The 12550-nt window shown below is 37.6% G+C and overlaps 1 long non-coding RNA gene across 3 annotated transcripts in view; it reads right to left on the bottom strand.

Moving 5' to 3' along the window:
- Positions 1 to 7573: 7573 nt before the first annotated feature.
- The window catches only part of LOC128852386 (uncharacterized), a 47893-nt gene continuing 42916 nt past the window's right edge, over positions 7574 to 12550 (bottom strand). For all 3 annotated transcript variants that reach the window (XR_008450207.1, XR_008450206.1, XR_008450205.1), the window contains one exon: positions 7574 to 10934. This is a non-coding gene — a long non-coding RNA (uncharacterized LOC128852386). The remainder of the gene's footprint in view (positions 10935 to 12550) is intronic.

Genomic DNA, 12550 nt, shown 5'->3' on the forward strand with positions numbered 1-12550 from the left:
ACACTTCATATATTTCAGTTGGAAGACTACTAACCCTGAAATAGCTTTGTTCCTCATGGTGCTAAACTTCACACAGGATGATTCAAAACACCTAAAGAGCGTGCATAACCCCCAGCTTTTCCAAGTTACCTCCTTATCTGGGCAAAGGCAATGCACCAGATTAAACCTCCACCACTTATATTTTCAACTCACAAAGGATCTCCTTCATGCATTGTAGCCCCGTTCAGAAACGTGTTGGTATTCTTGTTACACCAGGGGTCCCCCCAGTCCTCAGGCCTCAGTGAAATTATGTTTTCATTGAAATCATCTTCACAAAGCTCTCAGGAATCTTCAGCAGACTTGTGCTTCACCTGCATGAGATAGAATGTCAAGATATTTAAGACAATGTTGTGAATTGGGATTTGAAAAAAAAATTAAGGTAGTTTTCCTAGCTTTAGCCTTTTAGTCTTTAATTACTTTCTGCTATAAGCATGTGTTGCTGTTGTACACATGTCTGAGCAACAAACGCCACCCACAAGCTAGATAAAATGCCAGGAATATTTTATAATAAATATGTTTCATCTGCTGCTTCTATGCTCAGGCTTCCAAAACACAGGACAACAAGATTCACTATACGGTCTATGAGGGGCAGAGGAGAGTATCTGCTGTATTTCCACAATTTCTGCGGCACTTGAGAAGCTTTAGTAAATTTTATTGCGAATTAGATACATAATGATTGCTTCACTCATTACTGAAATGTCCGGTAACAAGCATTTCTACTGGAGCAAAGGGCAAAAGCCTTTCATCAATGCACAACAGAACAGTTTAGGAGAAAAAAATGAGGAATATCTTTCCTAACAGAAACGAGTGAGGAATTTTTAAGTAGGTAGAATATAATTATCCAATTGAAATTAAGCCATGACATTGCAGCTTTCACCTCTACTCTTGAAAAAAGTGCCATGGGATCTGTTAAATGACTGCGTGTGGTCAAGACCTCAGTTTTATATCTCATTCAGAAGCGTGGTAGGAAGAGATGTCAAATCAGCATTTAAAAATCCCATTTGTTTTACTCGCAGCTTGGGAATATTTTGAAGCTTTACTTTTTATCTATTTCTTCTTAATACTCAGGGAGAAAGAAAGAGAGTTGCCACAAAAAGTGCTGCGGGTACAAAATAGATAGGTAATCTCTCTGCACAAGAAAAACAACATTGGCAAGAAGAATGCAAAGACACCAAAATAATCATGTGCTAAAAATATGAAAAAAAACCCACTGAAATTGGAAACTTTGGTGAATACTTACTCATTAGGAGGTATTTGTTCATATTTTCTGCAAATATATCCAGAATATGAATGGAAAGGATTTTCAGGAGGGTAAAAGAAAACTGTACTTCCTTCAGCCATAGCAATGAGTTGCAAATTTTAATACAGAAACTCAAATATGCCAGAGGTGGGGCACAGATATATGTGTGTATGTATTACTACAAATAAGAATAGTAAAAAAGCAGAGTCTCTTTCCACAGAATAAGCTTAATCACAATGATCCTCCAGTTATTGCCTCCAGTTTCAGGGTTTAACTATACTCTATTTGAAAGATTCTGGTGTTCCTGTAATATGAAGGATCAGAAACCAAACAGAGCATGGAACAGTGCAGAGCAAAGCTGAAATCTCTACATTAACTCTGCTCACTTCTGCTTGCACCTTAAAATATGGTTTCCATCAGCAGTATGAATAGCCATAAATGACTGTAACACCCAGCACAAATAAACTGGAAACATCTTCAGAAGCTGCATACCACACTTTGTAATAAGCACACTCAGTCTTCCCCTCTGCCTTGATCTTAATGGTGAGCCTAAGCTTTACATCATGAAGCAATGATTACTCTTGAGACCTGAAACTTGATGTTCCCTCCAGCTACTCTGACCTGTCTGTCCACCCTCACCACTAAGAGGTGTCAGTTACATCATGCTCTGATGGAGGTGTGATAAAAGGCATGCTGGGCCTTTATGTCTCAGGGAATATCCTCTTCTCTGAAGGGATAAATCAATCCTTGAGGGAAACCTTAAATTTAGTGAACTTCCTCAAGTTCTCCCCTGGTTTCAATAATGCTGCCCCACAGGTACTCAAGTAGATCGTTAGCAGGGATTGGCAGTGAGTTTAGGTTCAGGCTGGATTCTGCACTGTCTAGATGCAATGACATTTAATAGCAAATATAAATAAAATCAGTTCTACAGAGACACAGGTCCAAGTGATTTTATAGAGAATCCCAGAGGAATCAATGAGCTGGCACAAGGAAGCAAGAGTTCAAAACTTTACAGGAATGGGTCAAAACAGTATCTGGTGTATTTCATATCGTTACACACATACCTATTCAGCTGGTGAGGAATTCTAGGTTTTTTACCAGCCCTTTTACCAAACATCTAACCCTCTCACGGAAACTCAAGCAGATGAGAGTGTATACATACAAAAAATCTAAAGCCAGATGGAACTGGAAGGAATGGATCTGGGAACTGCTTAATCAGAAAAGTTGATGTGTCTCACATCTCACGGAACCGCCAGGGTTAGAGGGACCTCTGGAGATCATCTAGTCCAACCAAACATGTTCTCTGTTCAGAATCATCAAGGAACACTGTAGCATCTGTGGGTAAAAGGAGCTTTGTAACAGGCTTCAGCAGGAACAAAGACAATGTCTGTATGAATTACTAAGGTGAAGGCAGCCCTGGTTATAAATATGCTTATTACCAGCTCAAAGACACCTTCAGGTGCTGTACAGAACACCTCTGTGTGTGCACGCTGCACATTCCCATGTATGACCCATCCCTCCTGCGCACACTCTACTTCAGCAATGCACTGGACCTTCTCTCTAAAGAGTAAAACAAGCCCCGCCCTCACCAGATGAATGTGAACCTGACAGAATATGGTGCTCAGTTAACACTGTCCTCCCATCCTTACACAGTTTTGAAGCGCACCAGAACATGTTTATAATCCAATGGATGACTGCTGCTTGCAATACACACAGCGCTAATGGTCAGAGAAATGATTTGGCTGACACGCTTTTCAATTAACCCTTATCTTTAAAAACAAGTTGTATAATACAGGTTGCTGCGCATTACAGCTGAATTTTAATTCATATTATTTGTGTTCTGTAAGTGCATTAGAGGTTCTTGGAAGTATGAAAATTATGAAGTTTGAAATGAACTGTTAATTTCTGAGTAGAATTTGAACCTCAAAAGCCAGAAAGATTACACTTTTGCACCTGCTGTGCAATGGAACCAAAGGGTCAGAATACAGCTGTAGAAAATTCCATATATCCAATTTAGAAACAGTTAGTAAATGTTCTCAGAGCTTCATTTTGTTGAATCTTTATAAAAAAATGAAAGTGTCTGTCTGAGGTGTGTTTGTACAATATACACCTACAAATCAGGATCTGGAATGTGTTTTTATTTTCCCTCTTTCAAACATTGAATAAAAAATCCATAAGTAAGCATATTCTTCTTTGTAGTATGTAAGATCAATGGTCAGAAAGCAGACCAAAGCACTCTCCCATCTCCATCACTTTGAGCGTATAGGGTACAATAGCTTTGGTGGTGAAAATATGGATTTGGATTTCCTCCTTGTTCTTAAATGTTTGAACCAACTAAAAATTGTCATAGCAGCCTTCTAAACTTTTGATGAAGAGGCAAGATCTTGAAAGTGAAACTGAGCAACAGTCTGCACTAATCTGCCACATTACTCCACGCTTTCTCCTTTCCTTCTGCCTCACTAATCCTTCTGTTCCCAGAGGTGATGACTCAGCCAGATTTGTTTTCTTTTTGAAAAACGGCTTCCCTTCTGACTAACCAAGCATCAGACTTTTATTCTGATCTTTACATCATGTGCACAGGAAATTTCACCCCATTCTCAGCAGAAATAGCTACATGGGCATAATAAATATGCTTACATCAGCATTGCAGCCCAGAACAGAAGCTCACATGGAAGTAAATCTCTCATTTTACTTTGCTGTGATTTTTTCTCTTTGTACCTCAGTCTCAGAGCACATAGTTCTGATTTTGGGTGCCACTAAACTGGGAAATGCACTCTAGCGTACATCCTTTGAACGGGACTAGAGCAGAGCAAAATACAAACCTTCCTCAGTGCAGAGGCAAGGCCCTCAGCTCCAGCTGTTTCACTGTACATCAGCAGAAGACTTTTGATGCTGAGGAGCTGCTCATGTGTACATAACCGACATGACTCATACCTAGAGGAACAGCCTGTGATTTGCCATGTCTTTGTTCCTGTAGGCATCCCATCTCTTGAGGGAACTTTTACTGTACTTTGATACTCAATATATTACTTGAAGAACTGTTTCCTCTCTACCTAACCAAGCATCCAGTCCTTATTTCTGCCTTTATACAGCATGAGCAGTATGTAGCTTCTTAGTACTTTAAGTCATTCTTTTCCTAAAGTAACTTCCAGGCAGATAATACAAGAATGGTCATTCACATTTTGTCTTTAACTCTCATTGAAAGTCAATTTAATGAATGTCATCTGTAATTATTTTACGCTAAATTCTCACAATGAATATAATTTTAGTTTGTTTTCAGTATACACTCTCCTTCCTACCTCACAGCACGTTCACATGACGACAAAAAAATACATTTGAGGTAAAATCACATATTCCAAATGAAATCTCAGGGTTAAGTGTGGCAAAATCATGCAGTGATTATTGCTAAGGAAAGATATTCTTTATGAGAAACAGAACCTGTGAGAGTTTGTGTGTGTATATTCATGCATTTAAGACAGCAACTTTTGTTAAGAGAAACAGCTCCTTCAGAATATCTATGAGCATTGCCTTCTCAGAGCTAGCTACCTGGTTAGCGTTCTTCTTGGCCATATGCTTTTTTAATCTTTTCAACAAGTGATAGATTGGAATTATGAATCCAAAGATACGGTATTTGACATTTAGCGCAACTGAGGAATTAAAAAGGTTTTCAAAATAAAACTATGAAAAATCAGATCTACCCATTCTATGCGAAAAACAATGAATAAGCTTATAGTGCTTATCCTTCATAAAGTCTCTTCTAGTATTATGGCTGTAGCATGTCAGATCTATTCTGTGTGATCTAAATACCTGTCGTCTTCCACGCAGAGCAGGAAATCTGAAGTCAAGGCAACACTCTCCAAGCTCTTATTTTTGTCAGTGGTAGGACAATGGGCAAATTTATATCTATTTTCAGTGCTCTGAACATCTGTAGTTCGCACCGGATATGAGGACCTATAATTGTAGGTACACACGTTTGAAAACTAGAATCATATGGTCTGCCTTGCTGTCTGAACAGGAGGTGACATTATACTACTTTAAAAATACAGAGATCCTGAGGTCTGAATTATGTTGAGCGTTTTTAAGCTACTGTATGAAAGGTACTATAAGAGAGCAATGGACTCTTATACTTTCACTGTTCATCCTTGAAGCAAGGAAGGCAAAGATCATCGAAACCTTCATTAATGATTTCATTTTGTGTCTAAAACCAAAATAATGTTTAAAAGAAACTACTACCATCTATGTTCACAGTATATAAAAAAAAAATCTTCACAAAGATCAGTCCCAGGTTATTTCTTTTCTCTCTCAGCTTCAAATTTCTAGAACAAGATAGGACAATTTTTCAGCTTTCAAAGAATAGATTCTTCATTGCATGAAGCCAGGGATGTTTTTAGCAAGTTGTTTGGCATAGTGTGGAGGGCAAGGAGGTGCTTAACAATAGGAGAGACGTGTTAGAGTTAGTGTTTGGGGAGGGTGCAAGAAAACACAGCATGGGCTCACCCGCCTTCCTGCAGCAGACTCTTCCCACATTGAATTACACCCAGCTTTCTTGCAAAAACAGCTTCCTGAGTTTGGCAGAGGGGTTGTTCCAGTAGTCATAAAAGAACACAAGAATGAGTAACTATAGCGTGGACAGCCAAAATGCTGCATCCATAGAATGAGCGAGGGCACTATGAGCTATTCACTAGCACCTTGACAGAGGTCACCATGTATGCCTACCCTCCTTCCGTGAACTTCCTCCGTTCTGTGATTTTGCAAGCTGCCCAGCCACTTTGGCGTTGCTTTACCGGCTATGTAGGAAATCTGATAGCCTTTTACAAAGGAAGATACTCATGTCACCTATCTGATGTATGCTGCATATATGTTTGTTTCAGACAGTTTCAGCTTTTGAGAGCCCAAAACTCTCTTAATAAAAGCACTCAGATAGTTTAATCCATCTAAAGATAATTATCCTTCAGGAAAAAGCATGTTTCCTCACATTTGCCTCTCAAAGTGCCACTTTGTATTGTTGCCTGGCTACCCTCCACTGAATTCAGGCACAGTACTGTTTCTGCCCTTTAAATGTACTAATTACTTATTGCTGTAATTACAGCTCACTAGTTTAAAGGTTTTATCATTACTTTGGACAGATTAACACGCTGTTGTAAGAGCACTTCAGAGCCTTTTGTTTCAAATTTCCATCATTAAGCAGACCCATGTTTCTGTGAGAATTCAATATTTGTGTTCCTGATAACAATGTGTATACTTACAGGCATTTGTGTTCAGAAACAACATGCAAATCACAGGTAAACAAGTGGTCTCTGAGTACATAATACGCGTTTCTTATAAACTAGAAACATTATGTAGCTGATGAATCTCTTGTGATGGGACAGAAGGTCCTCAGTCAGGTACCTTTTGCTTGGCAGCAAACAAAAAAGCCAAGATAATATTTTTCCTCCAGCAGAGACCTGAACACCTATAGATTTTTTATTTATAATTTCCAGCAGTGTGAATTATGGGCAGACTACTGGTAACACTTAATTAGTATTGTCTGTCTAGAAGTCTATTATCACTAGCTGATCAATCATTGTCAGGATTTCAATTAAGAACAAAACTGTAGCTTGGCGTGCCTACAGAAGAGGAAGACTGAAATTTCTAAATGTCCAAGCTGGGCAGGACTAAGCTCAATCCTTGCATTCAGGAATCCCAAAAATGATAAGCACAAATCGACCACAACTGCAGTGACCTCTCCATTGTGTATAGTAAGAAGTGGCCATCTATTAAACTGTCCCATAATAAGGACTAAGACTGATCTCCTGTGGCATGCATTGCAACCTGAAGGGTATTACGGAGAGCACATCTCATCAGGAAAAAGAACTAGAAAAACAAAAGTTATTCCAGAGAATAAGTATTTGGAAACTAGCTATAATTTTTATTAGTTTGTGCAGTGTTCATGGAGTACTCATTAAGAGTTATGTGCTGTTAGGCAAATCACATTGCATATTTCTTCTCACTCAGCAGGTTATGGTTTAATAAATCAATTGATTTTTTGTTGATAAAGTTCAAGCTGACATAACAACTTGATGAGTTTTAAAAAAAAATATAGCTTTTAAAGATACTTTAAAAGTTTTAGAAGGGTGTGTTTCTCATCTTAGGAGCATAAATTTTGAACAGCTTTATTCATAGCTGGACAAGTAGATATCTAGTCCATACTTCAATACTTTTCAGAGGCCAGCTATCCAATTGCAGCTTTTTTGACCTTTCCATTTGAGTAAGAGTTCATTCCAGCATTAATATCTTCTTCCTGTACTAAGAAAACAATGTGTGATTACTTTTTGAAACACTTACTGATATCTTATTCTCAGTGCTTCTAGTCTCTGCAAATACTCCTCAAAATGGCACTCAGCTCTATGGTAATACACACCGATAAGTACTAAGGAGATTACAAGACGTAGGACAGACAGCAAAGCAAAAAAACATTTATTTTCTTTATGTCTTCCCAGCTTAATCTGGCTTCAACATACAGACCAAATTCCCATCTATAATAGCCTCTGACTGTGCAGTTCCTGCTAGGGTCGTGATAAAAATGAATGGCTTTCTTCCACATCAATGAATTGAGTAGCTAATTTTGACCTATTGACTTTCCTGAAGCAATGGTCTAAATTAGGATCACAAGACTGATAATTACCTAATACTGCGAAGGCCCAAATTTGGAAGAGTTTTCCTGCAAAAAGAATTGATTTTCTGTCTAAAACAACAATTGACATTTCATTTATTTAATTACTTTTCTCTTGTTCCTGACATGTCATGAAGTTTTAGTCACTATAAAATGCTTCTGATGCAACAAAGATATCCACGCTCTGAGCTGCAGACACTGAATTTAAGGACTACAGTATGGTACAGTCACTGGTAGCTGTAGAAAGTATTTATACATAGCAAGGATAATAAACTGGCTGCATCAAGGTGATGAATTCCTAACATGGGCAGAATACTTGAAAAACAGAATCAATAGCTTCTACCTTATCTATTCAGTCCACAAGAAAAATGCAGTAATTACAGCTACAAGAAACTGAAATTTATAGTTATATGTAGTTTTTAACAAGGAAAAAAAGCTAACAATCCATGCACAAAAAAAAAATAAATAAGTGTTTACAAACTAGGAATCAAATGTCATGCATATGGAAGCAGAGATTTGTCTAGACATATATTTCAACTGACTTTTTTTTGCAATTACATGACATCTTTGTGAGGGTATCAAAGCACTTTCCAAACACTGTCAGTATCCCTTCTCCAGAAACAGTGGTGAGAAACTAAAGTACAGTTCCACTATCCACCAGAACAGTTTTCTATTAAAAATAACAACCCTATGGTGTAAAAACATGCTCTGGGGACTTTAAAAAGAGAAGTTAAGAAACGTGAAATTTACGACAGGATTTTCTCTCACATTAACTTCAGCTATTTCTGTTTGCAAATAGCCTATTTTAGGCAGAGTTCCTTTGCATAGAACTCATTTTTTAAGTATGTTTCATATTCAGATGGACTTGGCAAGATTTGTATATTAAGACGGTAATAGCTTCAGCAACAGAAGTATTATTGCAACCTCACAGCTTCACCTGACAGATGTCCTATATCTAAGAATTACCTAACAGCACAAGTTCATCTGGGAGCTGGACCATATGTACTTTTTGGAATATCTCTGTTGCACTTATTCTGTGAAACAATATATTCCACTCTTGCATCTTACAATTGAACTTGCTTTCCTCTTGTTGCCCTCCCATCCAAGAGTTCCTCCTTTTTACCATTAGTTATGATTCATTTGTGTTTGAAGCGGTATCAGCAGTCAGAAGAGCCAAATCCAAACAAATTGAAGCCCTTCCTAAAACTGGCAAGTTCCACTTGCAATCAGTTATAATTTCCGGGCTCAACACAGTTTCATTAGTGCCTTTAAAAGGCAACAGTGTTTTTCTGGAGAGAGAAAGTGGAAGGAGGCAGAGAGCAGTTACTAGTGAGAAAGAGGGAGATAAAGCTACCTCAGTAGTGGTCTACAAATCACGAGTGATATGTACAGAAAGACTCTTTACCATCTTCTCCAGCAAAATTTAGGGGCATAGAGCAAAAAAAAAAAGTGAGGTCAAAAAACAAAAAAAAAGTTGTTCTTCACATGCCAGGTGGGAAACCTGTGGCACTTCTTTCCAATAGAGGCTGTGACAGCTGCCCAGTGGACCAACAAGGTCATGCCACCGAAGTCCATCCAACAATCACTAAACATGTTGGTATCTTCATCTGATCCAGCAAATTCCTGAAGATGATACTAGCTGGCTGCCTCAAGGATGCCGAAGAAGTCTCTTTTCCTCTGCACCTCCTTGGGAGTCCGCAAACTATTTGTAGTGGTAGGAATAGGCATCACTGTTCTTACAAACAGGTATCAGCTCCAACTCAGCCCTTTGTTCTCTGTGTTCCATACAAAACCACCCGTAAGCTGTATCCACCTTATTAAAAATGCAACTAAATAGTCATGCTACAACATCAAATCATACACATTCCATTATTCAAAGACACTTGTAATTATACAGCACTCCATACATTTCCAGACTGCGAGGAAATCAATAATCTTCCAATGGTTACTGCTAATGACCACTCAAAAAATTAGGTGTTTTAAGCACACTCTCCTTTGAGCTTCCAGTCCCTTAGAAGAAGCCACAGGAGGAGTAATCTCTAGTTTAGAAGAAGTGGCTAATTTAAATGAGGACCTAAAATAGTGCTTATTGACAATACGAGAGACAAGTAGAGTTAATGGTGGTATTACTGCTTTGACCCCTGGTGTTCAATGCAATAATCCATGAGTTTTAAAATTCAAGTGCTTAACCATAATTCTGAAAGCTCAAGTATATACTAAAGCACAATTGATAAAAGTAGATCTTTAATTAGACAATCACTTTATAAGAGATTTAATTTATCGGTATAAAGGAGTTTGAAATACAACCAGAAGTTGTTTATAAAACCCATGCAGCTCTGGGCATTGTTTCCTAGGAAATCTCATAAGCAGGTAAAAAATGATGAATCTTTTTTAAAAACTATGTAGGTGCTACACATTCACTATACACATACAGAGTCATCAAATTACAGACATAGGATAAGTGGAAGTGCCCCCAAAACTGACCTTGGGTGGTTGAAAATCCCCACTAACACAAAACACCTCTAATATATGAAACACAACATACAATTTTGCAATTCTAAGGTCAACTGTGAGTTTTCTTTGTTATTTTGCAGCCTTTTTCTTCTCTGGCTCAGTATTTCTTCTGAGTTTACTGTTTTTAACGTGCCACCTGAGGCAGCCGGTACCTCTCACTCACCTTGTATTGTTCAGCACTCACCACCTGTTGGAGTTCATTGCATGGGATGACCCTGCCACAACAATGAGAATTTGCAGTCACACCCAAATTGTGGTAAATACTCCAAACAAAGTCATGTTCCATATAAGAATAACTGGTCTTATATAGAATATCAGCTTTCACCCCTTCATCCCATTGTATTCTCAGTGCTATTTTAAATTTCCCATCGGCTCTTAAATACTTGATGACCAACAATTCATTGTTGGTTAAAAGAAGAATCATAAGCTGAATTAATTTAAATGGACTTGCTTGTTTTCTCCCATAGTCAGGGGAAGCTGACTTCTTTCCTGAAGAGAAAAAAGAGATTGGTTGATAAAATCAGCTGTGTTGGAAGACTCACAAGGACAAGTGTTTGAATTTTACATAATGTACTAAATGAAATACTCTAGAAAGTTTTAGCTTTTGTTTTCTGCAGGCATTATGCACTGCTGTTTAAGAAAGAGCAATATTTGTTCTGATGAAAAAGAATGATATTTAATTTACCCAACATTAGACTTCCTATGTTTTCATGCCCACATCCCCCTCAAGGCAACTAATGAAAATCTTCCTCTTTGTGTGTATAACTTGAACATTAACTCAAAAGCTATAACTCTTATTTTAGCCATTTCCAAAGCTAAACTGCAGTTGGGAAATCATAGAATCATAGAATGGTATGGGTTGGAAAGAACCTTAAAAGTTCTAGTTCCAACACCCCTTCCGTGGGCAGGGACACCTTCCACTAGATCAGGTTACTCAAAGCCTCATCCAACATGCATATGTATTACTTTAATGCTTTTAATGTACCCCATTTTTTTATTCCATTCTTTGTTCCTCAGTTCACTATGCTATCCCTAGAAATTTCTTAAGAACATCAAAATTTTAAAATAAAGATAAAACCCACAAGTTTAGCTTTCAGTTTGCTATATGACCAGTACTGTGTCCATCAGAGAAATGCATGCCCTAATTATTCATTGCATTTCCTTACTAAAGAAAGATAGAAACAGAGAAGAGAAATGCTCCTGCTATCTTTTTCTCATTTTATTATCCCTTTCTTCTAACAGTGTATACTACTAATTTTTACTTATCTCAGGCGACATAACTTGTAACCACTGTAAGATTTTATCACATATTCATCAAAATATCTCTTCCTTATTTCTCTGTTTACTAAGTCCCTGTTTTATACCTAATAATACATCTTCTTAATATCTCTCCTTTCTTGCTATGGACCTATGCAAGAAAGACCTATATTTTCTGTAGTTTTCACTATTTTTTTTTTTTGCCTGACAGAAATTTTTTGTAAATTAATTCCTGGGAAGTCCCTAGGCTAAATCAGCATGCAAAAAGAAATCTCCTTGTTGCAATATGTTAGTAAGTTCCTATAATTTTAGCATTAATTTATTTCAGTGTCTAAAATGCACTTGCCAACTGATTTAAAGCAGGGTGAGAGTTACCAAAAATATATTCAATCATATACTGCTAAAGAAATGTCCCAGAAATAAATGCTAGACTATTTCTGACTTGTCGGGCTACCTCCAGTGGCATTTTGGTATTAGGAAATACTTCCATTCTTTTAAAAGCAGAGCTGGCTGTAGCTATCAAAGGTGCGTATCAACCGCTACTGCGTATATACACTTTGTTTTTCCTATCCTGAATGATTTATCTTTTTAGCTTTGCTTTTACTAGGCACATGCCTGTACTAGCTGCAGCTTTATGCTTTTCTTTCAAATTGCCATTCAATCCGACAGGCAATGGGCTGACTTCTTGCTAAGATTAAATTTACAGCAAACCTTCAGGTTGCAATTACTTCTTGTAGATGTTACATGACAATCATTGTGAAGATCTATTCATTCCTAGCTACATCAATTTGTAAGATCACTTTCTTTTATCTTGATTTTACATGACTTGCCATCTTTTCTATCTTCCC

This window comes from Cuculus canorus, chromosome 5 (assembly GCF_017976375.1).
Source record: "Cuculus canorus isolate bCucCan1 chromosome 5, bCucCan1.pri, whole genome shotgun sequence".
NCBI classification, from domain to species: domain Eukaryota; kingdom Metazoa; phylum Chordata; class Aves; order Cuculiformes; family Cuculidae; genus Cuculus; species Cuculus canorus.